The sequence below is a fragment of the Corvus hawaiiensis genome, chromosome 26 (assembly GCF_020740725.1).
Source record: "Corvus hawaiiensis isolate bCorHaw1 chromosome 26, bCorHaw1.pri.cur, whole genome shotgun sequence".
Taxonomy (NCBI): Eukaryota; Metazoa; Chordata; class Aves; order Passeriformes; family Corvidae; genus Corvus; species Corvus hawaiiensis.
Window position 1 is genome coordinate 28,127,540 of NC_063238.1, and position 16,549 is coordinate 28,144,088.

At 34.2% G+C, this 16,549-nt stretch overlaps 1 long non-coding RNA gene across 2 annotated transcripts in view; it reads left to right on the forward strand.

The window, feature by feature from the left end:
* Positions 1–15,961, forward strand: part of LOC125317144 — a 58,539-nt gene extending 42,578 nt beyond the window's left edge. The window contains exons 3-4 of one of the 2 annotated variants that reach the window (XR_007199948.1): positions 3,520–3,649; positions 15,732–15,961. This is a non-coding gene — a long non-coding RNA (uncharacterized LOC125317144). The remainder of the gene's footprint in view (positions 1–3,519; positions 3,650–15,731) is intronic. The other variant, XR_007199949.1, reaches the window with a different exon arrangement.
* Positions 15,962–16,549: the final 588 nt, after the last annotated feature.

Here is a 16,549-nt window from a genome sequence, read left to right on the forward strand (position 1 = left end):
CTATAAAGCCCTTTTTGATATGTTCATAAGGGTGATCAGTTTGTAGCATGTTTGTGCAGCATGCGACATGTTTTGTTGATATGATTATGCCTATTCTTTGTCTCTTGGGTCCTATTAACAGAGGATGCTACAAAAAAGCCAGCCATAATAAGTGATATATTAGTTCTTCACTAACCTTGAGGTTAAATTCTAAGACCTGCTGGCATTCAATTCAATAACTAATTACAAGGGCTTTTCTTTCATTGTTGCAGCTTCAGAAAGAACAAAGCAGATTGGAGGAAAAGAACAGATGCACAATAAAATATCTATTGAACTGTAAAAAAATCAGTCAATTTATCATCTGACATTTCACAAATGGATATTTTCTGTGCTTGAGCTAAATTTCTAAAAAAAATCCTTTTCCATAAGTTTGATTCTTTTACGTGTTTACAGATAGGAAATATACCAACTTTTGATTTTGTTGGTATGTTTTCTTAGTTGTTCAAATATATTGCCCATTCTACAAGCGGTGAGAAAGAAGGGAAGACACTCACATGGAATTTTTTTTTAAATGAAAGTGTGCTCCACTAGCAAAAGCTTAATTTCTCTTTAATTCCAAGAAATAAAATAAAGGGAATCCCACAAGCATGTCTTACAGACCAAATGCACAAATTCTCTGAAGTTTTTTCCATAATTTTTTCCACTGGAATTTAATTTCAGTATTTCCTTTGTTTGTTATCTGCATTTCTGAAGTAGTCAAAGTTACAGGTGTCACAAAGGTAATTTAACTAGCAAAACAGAAAGAAGACTATTTCTGTAGGAGAAAAAAAAAAACGCCAACAGCCAAACCTCTAAGTAACATTATTGGGAAAAAAACCAAGCAAACCAACCAACCAAGTTCCTCCACCCCTCCCAAAAAACTCCCCACCTCAAAAAACCCAACCCAACCCAAACTCTTTAGAGAAATTCGGTATTTTCATGCAGGATAAGTTTCTTGAGGCTTTCCAGTTTCTAGGTGCTGCTAGATGAAGAAAGTGTCCCAATTCTAGATCATCTTCCTTTATATAGCTCTTCCTAATGAGAAATAAGAGACAGTTATTTTGGAAAACAATTGATCTCTTTTTAAATTAAAGGATGCAATGTAGAAAAAAATCCCCTAGAGGTGTATACTTACATAAAGTATCAGTGTAATATTTCAGAGACTACAGCAGGAGAGATTTTGAAAAGCTCTTTTGCTTCAGAAATTTCAAGGAAGGTTTCAGAATATTAAAAAGAGCTGGTGAGTTGATTGTCAGACAGTCAGAATCCTTCTTGCTTTCGTCAGAGAGGAAAGACTGCTTAACACAGAGCTCCCAATACTGAAGTTGATTCCATAAGCCTGTTCAGCTGCCTCTTAGCACTTCAGGGTAGAAAAATCTCGTGAAAGGAGTAAAGAAAAAAAGGCACATGGTAGCACCATACATATCCTTTATTAGAAAACTAGGATACTTTTAATGTACAGTACTGCAAAAAATTCAAATCAGCAGAAATTAGCAGCACTTACTTAATTTTTCATGTTCTCTCAAAAGGTTTACTCTAAATATTTTTTTAAATGTAAAATGTAAGGTCACTGTCAGTATTGATAACTCTATTAATTTATCCTCTATAATTTTAATTTTTTCCTTTTTAGCACCAAACAATCAGCCACAATTACTATTTCAAATCCGAGTTTCAGGGATGTTGGTACCCACTTTTTTTCTGAGACGTGTAAACCACTTAAAATTTTTACCTATTTTGAGCCTTTTTCTTTATGAAAAGCATTTTGCTTTCAACTTCCTTGAATACTTGTCACTGGCCAGGAAGGCAGTTATTTTAGATCTGCATTTTTTTTTAACTTGCTTTGTAGATTTGATTGGCTGGCCCCTAGTTATTTCCTTATCCATTAAACTGTAATTTTAGGTTCTGATTTGGCCCTTTTTAAGTGCAAACTCCTAACAATTGATGTAAAATTATGCAAACATTGACTTGGATTACTGATATAACTTGAAGCCTTATAGTACCCTTAATGGATTTGGAATGAGAATTGCATAATTTAGTGCTATGTGTCTCACAAACAGAGGCTATGAGTGGGCGTTTGCCTTTCAGAAACACCTGCAGTACAATTGATGATATATGCACAGATGCTCATCATTGACCCTTTTTCCATAACAGTATTTTTCCTTTCCCTTCTTTTAATCCATCAATTACAAGACTAGACAGACTTCTTCTGTAGATTCTGTCACTGTATCCTGGTTTAAACGTGTACATAGGATATTTCGCCTTAAAAACATGCTTACAAAATTATTTATTGTAAAAACATTTAGTTTAAAGATAAGAGAGACCCTGTTGATTGAATGTGTTTCAAGCACATTGAAAGTGATCTGAAATTATGTTTAAAAACACACCAAGTTGTTTTTAAGAGATTAAATTCCCAGTTTATGGTAGCATGCACAGAAAGGTGATAAAAACAAAACACAGCAAGAAAACACAAACAAGCAAACAAACCAACAAAAATCTCAAACAAACCAACAAAAAACCCAAACTCAAAACCCAACAATCCCCCCTCCTCCCAAAAAGCTAACCAACCAACCAACCAACCAACAAACCAACAAGGTATATAATTTGCTTTCCTTTAACGTATAATATCCTGGAAAGGAAATGTTTTCTTGGTGGCAGAAATTTTCCTTTACTCATATTTTTCTGTGTTAATGGTCATTTCCTTATGATTTTCTATACTAGTATTTAACTGGACTTTACATAAGCGCAAAGAATTCTTCTCTTTTTGTCCTTCCACTCAGTGCTTTCTTTGGCTTATTTTATTTTTATTATCAATTCTTATTATTGGCTACCCTCCCTTTTAATGTTTTTTGCAGACTCAGTGTTGTCAGAATCTGATAAATTGGTGTTTCTATTTGGAACATATTCCATATCTTCTCAATCCCTAATCCATCTGCTTACAACAGTGATTTTTGAGAGCTCTGTTGCACTGGTGTTTTTGTCAATATTATTTAACTATAACTGTTGACTGGACTGTTTCTCTGCTTACAGCTTTTGTTATTTTATGACTGCTTTAAGGACTTAAAATTGTCATCCCCAAAGTGTACAATTTAAAGTGGAATGTATAATTTGTTTCCTATAACAAAAGCAAATGTATTTACACTAATTGATATTGATGGTGCGTACATTTCAATATTGATGCCCCATAATATGGCACCAATCAACATTAAACCAGAACTCAAATTTCTAAGAGGATAAAACAGAATACATTCACTGACATTTCAGTGAGGTTTTAACTATGTGAAGTCCTGGAATTTCTTTTCTCTAATGCAGAGTGTAATTGTTTTGATCTTCAAGTAAGATTTTAATTTTATTCAGCCCCAGATTTTACTGTTGTACTCATAATCATACTAAATCTATGGTACTGCATGAAAGAAAGTAATAAGAAAACACAGGATTCCTGTCTAAAGACTGACAACAAACTGGATAACACTGCAAAACTTCTAAAGGACTGATGTATTTCAGTTAGGGTTCCCCTGAAAAATGTTTTAAGAGGCAGGAGGACCTTGTAAGATTGGACGTGGTGGCCATTCTGCTCTGACCTGTTTCCAGATACTTAAGGAGCCAGACACAGAACAATATGATGAAATTGCTGGTAAGTATTACCTGCTTAATTATTTCCAAATCCCTCTACATTGTAACATATTTGTAAATGCTGGAGGTTTTTTTAAGCCCTGAAAATGAAAATATATTCATCTATTAGAAATTAGTACATTTCCTTTAGAACTAAATGTAATTCTTTCATTTATTCTTGAACAAAAACATGGCACACTTTCTCATTTCTGCATTTTTATCTTTTACTAAATTGCATAATTGTGATTGTTCTGCTTTGGTAAAATGTAATTGTAATCTGTTATTCAGATTAATCAATTGTTTTTCCACAAACAGAACTACAGACTTCAATCTTTTCTTCCTCCTTTGATTGTCCTCCAAAGCTGTTAGCCTCAATGTAACACCTAGGAAAATAACTTTTCCCATTTCATTCCCCCACTGAGTAGTTTGTCCATATTTATTATAGACACTCATCTGAAGGATTTCTCTAATCTTGTGTCCAGGGATGTCTGGATCACTGCCAATTTCACCCTTGATGGATTCAGTTATATATTTATTTTGTTTTAAAAATCAACTCTTAAGTTTGATGCATGAAAATATTTCCTCTGTCTCACCTTTCATCACAAGTGAAAAAGTGGCAAGTTTCTTTTCCTCCTTCTTGGTCTTTTAAAAAAGCTTTGAGATGCCTTTTGGATTGTGATAGAGTTTTGTGTTGCTTTGTTTTCTGAGAACTACCACACATTTTCATTGAGGCTAATTTATTGTCTAGAGGAAGACGTTATAAACGATTTATACTTTTTTGTTCTTGCATTAGTGAGAAAACACAATCATCCACGGGGAAGCTGGAAGACTGGCAGAGCCTGTTTAGAACATAGGTGAAAGAGTTTTTTAAATGTTGAGAAATAATTGGAAAGTATATCCATATTTTGGAGAGTTATATTTCATAACAATCACCCTGTATTAGAAGTAGTTCAGATGGGATAGAACATAAATGTAACAGGAACATGAAGATACAGTAGCAGACTTCTTAAATGCAGAAGACTGCAACATTTCAATCATCCTGAAATAGCCCAATTTGAATTCAAACAATTGTTTCAAGAAACTTATGGTTGAATTTAGACTTTATATGAGGCATCAGAGAAACTCCCCATAATTTCATGACTATATTTATTAGATAAATCTACTGCAATATTCATTTAAAGCTGTACTGACTATTTATATTATATATGAAATATCAGTAGTAGCATACTATATTTTTCAAGCATGCAGACACTCAGCATTACTTTGGCTGCAAATGCTGTGATAATAAATAAGTTTGATGCAAAAATATGGGGGAAAAATATTCAACAGCTTTTCACTCCCAGACATTAAAACTTGCTAAAAAGGAAATTCAGACCGATGAAGTGTGTTCAGAACAGGGTTCCAGGGAACTATTTGAATACTTCTGTCTGTACATTAACAATGAGTACCGTGCATTAGCCCACTAGGAATGAACATGTGGAGTGAAACAGGAACTGAGGACCAACATCCATACTCTCTTTCTATATGTATTGTCTGTGTATATATAATATGCATGCATATATATATGTATATAAATATGTGTATATAGACACAGACATATACATAGGCAGAGCAATTCCTCTGGAGTAGCCTTAGCTCCAATTGAAAATGAAGGTCACCACCATTTTCTTGCCCTTTTAGTTTAGTGACAAGTGAAACAAATTCAGTTCTTCTAATCTGAACTAGGACTCTGGAATAGATGTATCCTGTGTAACAATATCCTTCTTCTAACAGACAGCACAGTACCAGTGTTTTTCCCTAGTAAAATTCTCATTTCAACAACAGTTGCTCTCATTTTCAATTTGATATATACAAACACATATTCACCATGTTTCACATTTGTTGCAAACAAAGGAAAATTGTGAGAAACTATTCAATAATTCAAAACCAAAAGAATTATGACATCCGTACAGGAATACACAATTTCCTTAAATATGGCTAGTTGGGATGGATAAGTTGTATTTTACATGTTCATTGAAAATTACAGCGTTTTTCTCTGCAAATTTTGCTTGTAGCTTGCAACTTCCTGTTATGAACAATAATGGAATTTTTAACAAAGAAACATTCCTATAATGTTTGTCATCCCTGTGATATCTGAGCTTTCAATTTTTTGGTGTTCTTTAGCCCATTCAACTAATCAGTTTCGAGTTTTTCTTCAGATTACAAAAACAGAGCACAGCAATATGCCCTTCAAGCAGTTTATCTTATATTGTAAATTTTGACAAATTTCTCCTTGTGAAGTATAGTTTTACCTTCTATGAAAGACAAAAATCTCTTAAAGGGATATAGGGACTTTGGGAAGACCAAAGTCAGCCATTTTGAGAATTTACCTTTTCTTCCATCCCAAGATTTACCTTTAAATACGAGTTGCCACTGTCTGATATTTCTATTTTATTTTTAACTGTGTTTTTTTGTCATTGTTTCCCACACAGTGTAACATCACATGAAATTCTTATGTGGCAACATATTCCTTGCTTCCATTACCTTTGCAGAATCAAGTTCATGGAGATGCTTTTAATCACTCTAAATTTCAGCCTTAAAAACCTTGATTACATCATCAGTCTGTTATTTAATGTTTTGTTACTAATGCCATGTCTTATGACACAGAATTTTCTCACATTATACAGATCTACAGGACTTTCACATTATGATGTTCTCATCTTTATTTCCATTTCAGGTCTCAAATTGTATTCTAAATGGACTATAATTTCTTTGCTGTTTTTTTTCTCTTAGTCTCTGTTGTTTAAAATATTAATATTTTTGTTTTATTAACTATTAATTTTGAAAGGTTTATTTTATTCCCCATTAGCTGTTTGTAATATTCTCTGGATAGCTCTTTTTCTGACTAAACTTCCACAAATTATTTAAATATTTTCAGTCCTTGTGAGTTTAATTTCTGTTTTGTTTAGGTTTTCATTTGTAATGATAATTTAGAGTAACATTTTGGACAGTTCTATATTAGTACACGACTTTCATATAGAATTATTTCTATTAATATAGAATCTATTTCACATATTGAAGTTGGTTGATTTGATCCCTAAGTTACAGAGAAATAAAAAAATGTTGTGTCTACCCTGGCAATTCCTTTTTTGTCCCTGTCTACTGTTCTTTTCCTCAATTCTTCAGTCATTTACATCTAATGCTTTCAGAACCAATTAATTCATTGTACTTACAGAACAAACCAGTTTACCTTTTATCACTTGTTCCTATTCCAAAAAGTAGTGGAATTACTCCACTTGCTGAGCATGCAATGAAACTAAAAGTCCTAAGTGTCAACATGTTACATTTATAACGGTGAACAAGCATTGTTTTCCACACAGTGTATCACATGAAATTCTTATGTGGCAACATATTCCTTGCTTCCATTACCTTTGCAGAATCAAGTTCATGGAGATGCTTTTAATCACTCTAAATTTCAGCCTTAAAAATCTTGATAACATCATCAGCCTAATTAATTACTTTTTTTAAAGTTTTTTTTTAATTAATATAACAATCCATAATGTTTAATGATCACACATAGAATAAACACACAATACCTGAACTGTTGTGTTGATTTGAGTTTTTTTCAAGCTGCTATATAATACAGATTTTTAGCAGCTGCACCACCGTGATATCCCATGATAATGGGACAACATAAATTTCTACTGCAAGACTTCTAGTAGCTTTCAAATCTCAACCTCAGAGATATCTGCCACTGACTTCTCAGTAGCCAACACTGCAAAACAGGCAAAAATGGAAGGTGGTATTTTCTCATTTCTTCCTGTTATCTTGCTCAGGTAAGGTAAGTAATTTGCCCTTCTCTAGCTATAGAAGTGCACAAATATCCCCTTTTATTTTCAGAGAGATAAAAGCACCTGGAGGTCCAACCTGCTCATGTTTTCAGATGTGGCATGTGAGTCAGTTGAGAAGGCAAATATATACACAAGCATAAAATCCATGGGGTGAGGACCAGAGCATAGATCAAAGAGGGAAGAATTTGGCAGACACAAGATATAACAGAGCTTTGTGTAGAGAAAAGTCAAGCTGAGAAGTCAAGGGCTGTGAATTACAGTACCAAATATTACAGGAGTGTCAATAGAGAGGAGCAAGTTCATGAAATTAAGTCTAACACCTTTCATTTGGGGAAACAGCAGGACACCTGTGAGATCCTAGTCTAGATAGAGACATTCATGCTGGGGAGACATATGAGATTCATAATCTTAGTGGTAGTAGATGAAGCTATGGGAGCACTTGGTAGATTATAAAAAATAAATTCATTTAATTCAGCTTTGCTTTGAAGTTTAAAAATTGACTAGCCATTTAGTGATTCAGGACTCCCAGTTCTCATTGCAAATCATCTGTCACACAAAAGTGGCATGAATTGCATCCCAATGAGCTGTTTCACAAACTTTACAGGAAAATTACAGGAAACACTGAGACTCCTAAGGGTATATTTATCTTCCCAAAATTATATGTATTAAAATAATGTTGCTGCATTGTATTTTTCTCCATAAAAACATTTCCTCATGTAGAGAATGCTAATTCTTTATAAGAATAGCTATGGCATAATTTATAGTTATAGCCAAGATTGAAAAACATGAACAAAGAAAACTAAAAAAACTGTAAATAATATATTTTTTTGAAACCACAATTCCTATAATCTCTTATATAGATACAGTTTGTACAATGCTTTATTACTTACTTCAGTTTCTAATATTATAACAGTTGACATCTGCATATGTGTGGATTTGAGGGTGGGGTGTGCTGGGGTTTTTGTTTCATTTGTAAGCAACCTGTACAGAGTTTTCCACATCTGTTCAAAATTTTAGCTCTTCCAGAAATTTTTCAAATTCATCTTAGTCCTTAAACTCACTAATATTTACATAAATTATGTATGCCTGGCTGTCTGTCTTAAATTATTTTTTGTAATTATCTGGTATGGGAAAAAAAAATCATACAGAAAAATAGATAAAAAATTACTTTTCTTCTGATTTCCTAACAGCATATTTTGTACAGAAGTATAAGTAAAAGAAACCTTATCCTGGGAAGTAATATGACAACAGAAATTGAATGAAAATCATACTATTTACAGCAAAAATTCAAATTTAAAGAAATATTCATCTAATGGCTTCAGATTTTATTTACTATTCTGTCTATCTTGTTTAGATAAAATGTTTTTCTAAAGGTATCTAGAAAACTTTAAAAATCAAAAAGTAATTTGAAACTGCATTTAAAGAAACTATTTTGGCTATGCTGGAAAATATAATGCTATTTTTCCTTCAAATAGTTTGGAAGAAAAAATAACCCAGCTTAAAGCTAAGTAGAAAAAAAGTAAATTTGCTACTTGATTGCTCTAGGTCAATACAGAAAAATTGTTATGGAAATAATATTATATATATTTGACTGTGTGCTTTTAAACTCGTCTTTAATTATCTTCTACACTCTACTAGTGTATATGTATATATCTATAGGTGAATTTTTGTTCACATGTTAACTAATCTGTGGGCTCTCACTTTCATAAAACAACACCCAAATGATTGTCTGATAGTTGTACCTGACTTAATTTCTGACTTTGAACAGCCTAACTGATCCTAATGAAACTGGAGGTTCAGTTTGCTATTACAACTTAGAATCTTATTGTGCCATAGAAATGTTTTCTTTCAATGTAATTTCTGTTAGAGAGCAGATTTCCTCAGTCAGAATGCTTCATTGTTTAGAACGTGCTGTGTAATGTATCAGTAATGATGAAGATATTCAGTTTGATAAATGATTGTTATTTATGACAACCTAAACCTTCATTTGGTATCTTAGCTGATACATAACTTACCCTTGAATAGACAGACCTCGGGAATAAAACATTTTCAAGTCAACTTAACTAGAAATAAAATATAATTCTACTGAAAGCTTTGCTCATGAAGAATTTGACAGTGATTGGACTGAAACTCTGTTATTTTTTAAGGTGCACAGATAACAAAGTCACTGTCAGAGGGAAAGCATACAGACTGTGTTCCAAATCTTCTACATTTGCATAAAAATTGCATTAAAAAGTAAAAATTATTGAATGCTTCAACATCATGCAGATTCTATGTTGTTAGGCAATGCCTGTCTCTGTGAATGTCCTGCTCCAGCACTTTGTGAAGGCAATAATTTTTTTAAATCAAATGATGTTACTGTGTATGTGACACCAAAGTTTCAGAGATAAAACTTTCGTGCCATGTTCAGTAACTTAATTTCAGCTTAATTTGTGTTATTTTTGTGATGAAATATGAGCTGAAGGCTTTCAGCTTGCCACTGAAAAGCTTAAATAACATTGTTCACTTGAGAAATCTTTGAGATACTAATCAGCTCAATAAAAACATTTCAAGGCAATATGTTAAATCACTCATAAAACAAAACTGATGTTCAGTTCATTTGAGAGATTGTGTTTCAAGCTAAAAATACATTAATGAGTATTGTGTTTCTTAGTTCTATTTGAGGATGTAGATGTATTAACATATATAGATCATAATTAAATCTTAATTTCTGGTGTAAACAGACACTTTGACAAATAAGGTAAGTAGCTGAATTGAAACACCAGCACTTAAAATACCACACACTCAGAAAGAGGCATCTAGTCTGCAATAAAATCTGGAGCAATTGAAGGAAACTTCCAGTGGTTTATGAAGAAAATTCTTTGGACTTTTACAGAGAAAAGACAGAAAAGCATAGAGGTGTATATATATGAGGCACCATGGATACTGGCATGAACTTTTGGTCCAAATGGACCTTGGTGTACAGTGCTGGCTAGTCTTGGATGTAAGCTAATTGAGCTACTGTTTCAGCAGAGTAATTTTGATTCCTTTCTTGTGCACTAGATTTTTTAAAGAATGATGTTCTAACAAAAGATCTAGTTCATTTAAATAACGTAAAAAGGAAAGAGGAATTTGTACTGGATATATTTCTTTATATATTTCTTTAAAATGGCACATATTAAAAAGAATCTGACCTTTTAAGACGCACACAGATTTTGTTTGGAACAAAAAAATTCATGCTTTATTCTAGTCTATTTATCTCCTCTTAAGAAAAAATATCTTATAAAAAGAATTTCTGTGTCTCTTACTCTAGACCATGTTCCATCTTTCTATTTTTGCCAAAGGCAAAAGCAGAAGAGTGAGTGAGTGAAAAATATTTCTCTACATATATATGCTTATGGACTGGGGTGTGCCCTTTATTTTCAAGCTGGAGAGAAAAATTTTCCATAGTAGGGGTAAGATTATCAAAGCTGTACAAAAGGAAATGTTTTATGTTCGTTTATTATAATTTCATATAATATTATATTATAATATTGCTTATTATAATCCTCATATTTTTACACTATGACAATTGAACATATTTTTATGCAATGACAGCAACAGGCATTTATTAAATAGAAGTCAATGCTACCAAAAATATGCACTTGCAATTTGCTTGTTTATAATACATCATTGAAAATACTGAGATGATATGAATCAGGACAAATAAAATCACAGAGGAGTCATTAGCTTATAGCTTATATTAGATATTTAAATATAGCAGTCACATTGCTATAATTTCTGAATAGAAACTTGCAAATAATAACACATGAAAAACATTTTACTGTTAAATATCTTAGGAAATAAAAGAATTTTTCATTACTTTACAAAAACAAAGTTGTAGTAGCTTTGGCTGGGGAAGAGTTAATTTTCTTCACTATAGCAGGTATGGGCCTGTGTTTTCAATTTATGCTGAAAACAGTGTTGCTAACATAGGAATTTTTGTGCTATTGCTGAACAGTGCTTTCACAGAATCCTGGCCTTTTCTTCTACCACCAGTGAGAAGGCTGGGGGTGCACAAGGTGTTGGGAAGGATCAGCTGGGACAGCTGATCCCAAATGACCCACAGCATCTACCATGCCATATGGGGTCATGCTCAATACATAAAGCTGAGGGAAGAAAGAGGAAGAAGTGGGGGACATTCAATTGATGGTGTTAGTCTTCCCAAGTCACCATTACATGTGATGGAGCCCTGCTTTTCTGGGAATGGCTGAACACCCATGGGAAGTGGTGAATGAATTCCTTGTTTTGAACTTGCTTGTGTGTGGCTTTTGCTTTACTTATGAAACTGTCTTTATCTCAACCCATGAGTTTTCTCACTTTTACCCTTTGGATTCTCTCCCCGACCCTACCTGGGTGGGGAGCGAGCCTGTTGTACTTAGTGTTGTACTTAGATGCCATCTGGGGTTAAACTATGACAAAAGAAAATTGGTTTACCATATATTTAAGTAGTTGCAAAATCACTAATTTTTTTTTATATAATGTTCTCCCCCAGCAACTTGGGGAAATAATAGCAATATCTCTGTATCATATTCTTCCAAAATTACTTTGTGTATTGATTACTCACAATAGCCTACTTTCTATTTTTAGTATTATTAGCACCAAGAGACTTTTTTCCTGAAAGGCTTTTGTTTAGTTAATGCACATCTCAGAATTGTTAGCGATAGTCTATATTAAAATATTTTTATTCATTCAGGAATTAACTGTAATTCCAGGGTAGTTTCACCAGTCTATCTTTTTCTTAGACTCCCTGCTGCTCCTTAACATTTCTACTTCTCCTGTAGCTCTGTCACCAGACTGATCAGATCATCCACTTGATCACAACTCACATAGCTGTTCTCACTCCTGCCATCCATTACTAGTTAAATGCTATGGCCCACAGAGACCTGGATGGCTGCATATTTTGGTGTGAGCTTTGTCTGGGTTGCCATCTATTCTGGTGAGTGCAGAGGACATAACTTCCTACTGAATGGATATCATAGCTAAGATCCTGAAAGGGTGATGATCACCAGGTCTCATGGCCAGGCATGGCAGAGCTGCAGGGAGATGGAGGCTGGCGCTACTGTGGCATCTCTGAGACAGGACTACCGGGTCTCGGGGGGCTGAAACTGGGTTCTGGGCAGAGTGGGAAGGGTATCTGAGAGAGGCAGCACCAGTAAGTTTCATTGGTTCAGAGACCCTGGAACACCATAATTCCTCTTTATTTCCAACTATAGATATCTTTTGAATATCTTTTGCTGTCTGAACATTGTGTTTGCTAAAATTTATTGCACTTAATGATTATTCACTGTAGTGGACAATCCCACTCGACAGATTTAGGGAAAGGTAGCTGGATATACTCTCAGAGGTGCATGGGAGAAATAACAACGTTCTCAGCAGGTTTAGTAACAAACAACTTTTGCTTGCAAACTTTAGAATATCCAGATATAATAATACACTTGGCATGGCTTTGACTAGACTTTTTAGTCTGGATTACAATATCTTTCAAGAAGAAGAATGCAGAAGAAGCAAAAGAGAAAGAAAATAGAGAGTAGATAACCACTAGCCTAGGAACCAGTGTGGTTTCATCAGCTTTCAAATCCAGGGTAGTGGAGTGCACCACGCTGCACATATCTTGCTGACCTTTTATCAGTTCCAGGCCCCCCAGGCTGGCCTATGTTAATTGTGGTGCCAAAGTCTCATGCCTGCACTTTACAAAATGCCAGAATGTTACTGGCACCACTTTGGGGCTTATGGTGGTCCTATGCAGTTGATTGCTCCCAGTACAGTGTGGGCCCGCGTCGCATTTCACTACCCACAGACTGTACGAAGGTGCTCCATCCTGCCTCTTCCCCCACCCATTTCCCACCTGACTGTCTTGAGCCAGTCAACCATTCCTCTGCTCGGCTACATGCAGACGGCAGGGGTAGTGAGTATAAATCAACATCAGAATTTTAAACCATATATTTTCTTTATTTTCTTCTTCACATTCCTTTGGATGTCACTGTTAAAAAAAAAAGGCAGATAGAACATGGTGAGCAACCTGTTTATATTGGCTGACTTTCAATAATAAAACATCTCAGACAAGTAAAGGGTTTTTGTGAGAATTTTTGTTTCATTATGAAATGGAAAAAAAAAGAATAACTTTTTGTTTTACTTAACTCTTATTAGTTTTCAATATTTAATGGTTTTGATATCAAATGCATGAATGTACTTTTCCAAGTATTTTTCAGAACAAAACCACATACTGTACCTGCTAAAAAATCAGTTCTTCAGTGTCATTCCATATTTTCTACATCATGAACAAAGGGCTAGCAGTATTACCCAGCCAATGTCCTGAGTTTATGCAGCATAAAGTGCTCACCTGACAATCTGATTAATCACTTAGCTCACTAAAATTATAAATCATATAATACTTGCTACATGTAAAATATTTTAAATAATAATTAAATTTTAAAAATATTGTTATGTTGCCACTTTACAAGAATAAATAAATATTACTTCACACTCAGAGATTGCATGTCAGGAAATGTACTCTTTTTCCCTATTGTTCAATGACAACAAAGATTTATATTTGGCAGCGTTTTGGTGAGATTTTTGATGCTGTTTTCATGTTGCGTTACTGTTACTGGGGGTAGTCCTAGTGTTTTCATCTTTGGTTTTCCCTTCATCTTCTTGTGCTACTATTGTGATATGTTTCAGTTCTTTCCAAAAATTTTTTCTAAAACTTTTTAAACTTTGAGTCTATTATGGTAAAGTTCGGCAAGTTGGTTGATTTTCTGATATGGAGAAAAACTTTCCTGATACATTTACAATCCTAAAATAAACAACATATTAATTATTCAGCCCAACAGAAACATTTCATAGCCATGAAAACTCAATGTATTTAATGAGAACATTTATTTGCAATTGAAAGTGCTAAGCAAGTATTATAATCCAAAGTTGAAACTATCAAGGTATCATCAGAAAAGAACTTCTGAGTAGACGTAAAATAAATGTATTTTATGTTTTCTTTTCTTTGTTCTTCTTCTTTATGTCCCAGGTGGTAGTTGGTGATTCTGACAAGCTGTGATCCTGTATGTTTAACAAAACTCTGAGCTTTCAAGATGTTATGCAATAGTGGCTTTCTGATAAGAGAGAAAGTTCACAATTTAATGATGCTATATTGAGATTTTGACATCTTGCATATCTGTAGATAAATGACAGACTGAAAATTTTGAGCCATCTTGTTTAAAAGTAGTAAATGTCATATAGTTAATTGACAGAAGAAATAAGATTTCATTTAATTGCTGACTGTATAAAGTGCCTTTTATTTTACACTATATAAGCACCAATAAAATATATGTCTACCAAAGTAAGCATTATACTGACTGTGGTATAACAGATGTAGATGAGAGTGAAAAGAAAGTACCTAAAAATTATTCAGTTCATTGGTTTTCGTATCTGTAGTACACAGTCATTTTAATCTGAGCTTGAAAAAAGTAATTTTAAGTAATTTTACCCCACAATTACTCATTTTACTTTATTGTACATTCATTACTATTCTTCCTAGGCTTTCTGGAATGTTTCAAGTGATAGAATTTCTATCATGTCACCAGGGAATATAGATCTCATTGTTGATATTTTTTTGTTAATGTCTTTTTTTCTTAAATCCTTAAAATTACTGCCAGAATATCCCTTCTAAATTCTTAAATAATTTCTTAAATAATTTATAGTTTCTTTAATTTTTTGAGGTCTGAATTGCATTAGTTTGATACTTTGTACTTGATTCTACTTACATAAGAAATCTGTGGTCATATGTCTAATCTCTCTGGAACTGTTAATTTATCTTTCTTGTAAGTGTTCTGCCTTCTATTATACCATCACCTATGAATCATATTCATGCAGTGTCCTGTAAATCTTCCAGAACATAAATGAGCACATTAAATAAGGTTGTGCCTAAGATAAGTTCTCCTTGTTCCTCATCACCACATACTTGCAAAACAAAAGCAATAACTATTTTTCATAACTGTTCCTTTTATTTAAATTTCCTTATTAGGACATTAAAATGTGGTATTAATTTCTGAGATCTTTCTTCCAAATTAAATTTCATTGTATGTCCAAAATCTGTGTATACTGCATGCAAGATCTTGCTTTATTAATTAATATGCAAGTTTAAAAAAAATATATTTTTCAAAAGCTCTTCAGTCACAGATATATTATCTTCTCTAAGAGTCTTATTTCCTTTAATCTCTTTTTTTTTTTTTTTTTTTTTTTTTTTGACTGCTTATATTGTAGATTTTGGAGTAAATTGGCATAAATGTTCTATGTGGAACTATAAGGACTGAAAGAAAACAGCTGCCTGTCTCAAAGCAAGGCCACAGAAGGAATTTGCCATAAGACACCAAAACAGCAACTTAAACACAGACAGGAGAAATTTTTGCCAGGAAGGAGCTAATTTCAGACCTGGTGGAGGTAAGATCTGGCTAGTACATCCTGGTTAGCGTATCTGGACAAAAATTCCCACTGTGGCATGTTGGGGTCCCTCCCCCGCCGTGTAGCCCTGGCAGAGGGGCCCTGAGGGCACAGACACGGGGCTTCCCTGCCCCTGCTCAGCCTCGTTCCCATTGGTTGGTTTGTGTTCCCTGCGCGGGCAGAAGGACCCTTGGTCCCGTGACTGGAACAGTTCCTCAGCAGAGCTCCGGCCATGCGGCTGGAGAAATAAACATCTCTGAAACAGCTATCAAGAATCTGTCTGTCCATATATATTTCCTTTCCACGGGACTCCTGGTTTGATATATGCGTGTTGCAGGATCCCCACTGCAACAGTGGCAAACTGTGGGAAAGGAAGCAACTGCTAGTACACATATCACCAAACAAACAAAGATCACCCAAAATTGTGGGAACTGCATCTTCGACCACCCCACGGATATCCGAATGTGGACTTTATAAAGGTGGTACCCCCAGAAGATCGACCCGGGACCCCCACCACTGGGAAGTCCAGGGTGAGAGAGGACCAATGGGATGCCTCTGGATCCACGTGTGGGAACCATCTTCTGCTTAATCTCTTCTCTCTCTCTGTGTCTCTCTCCTCTGCCTCACATTTACTGTTAAAT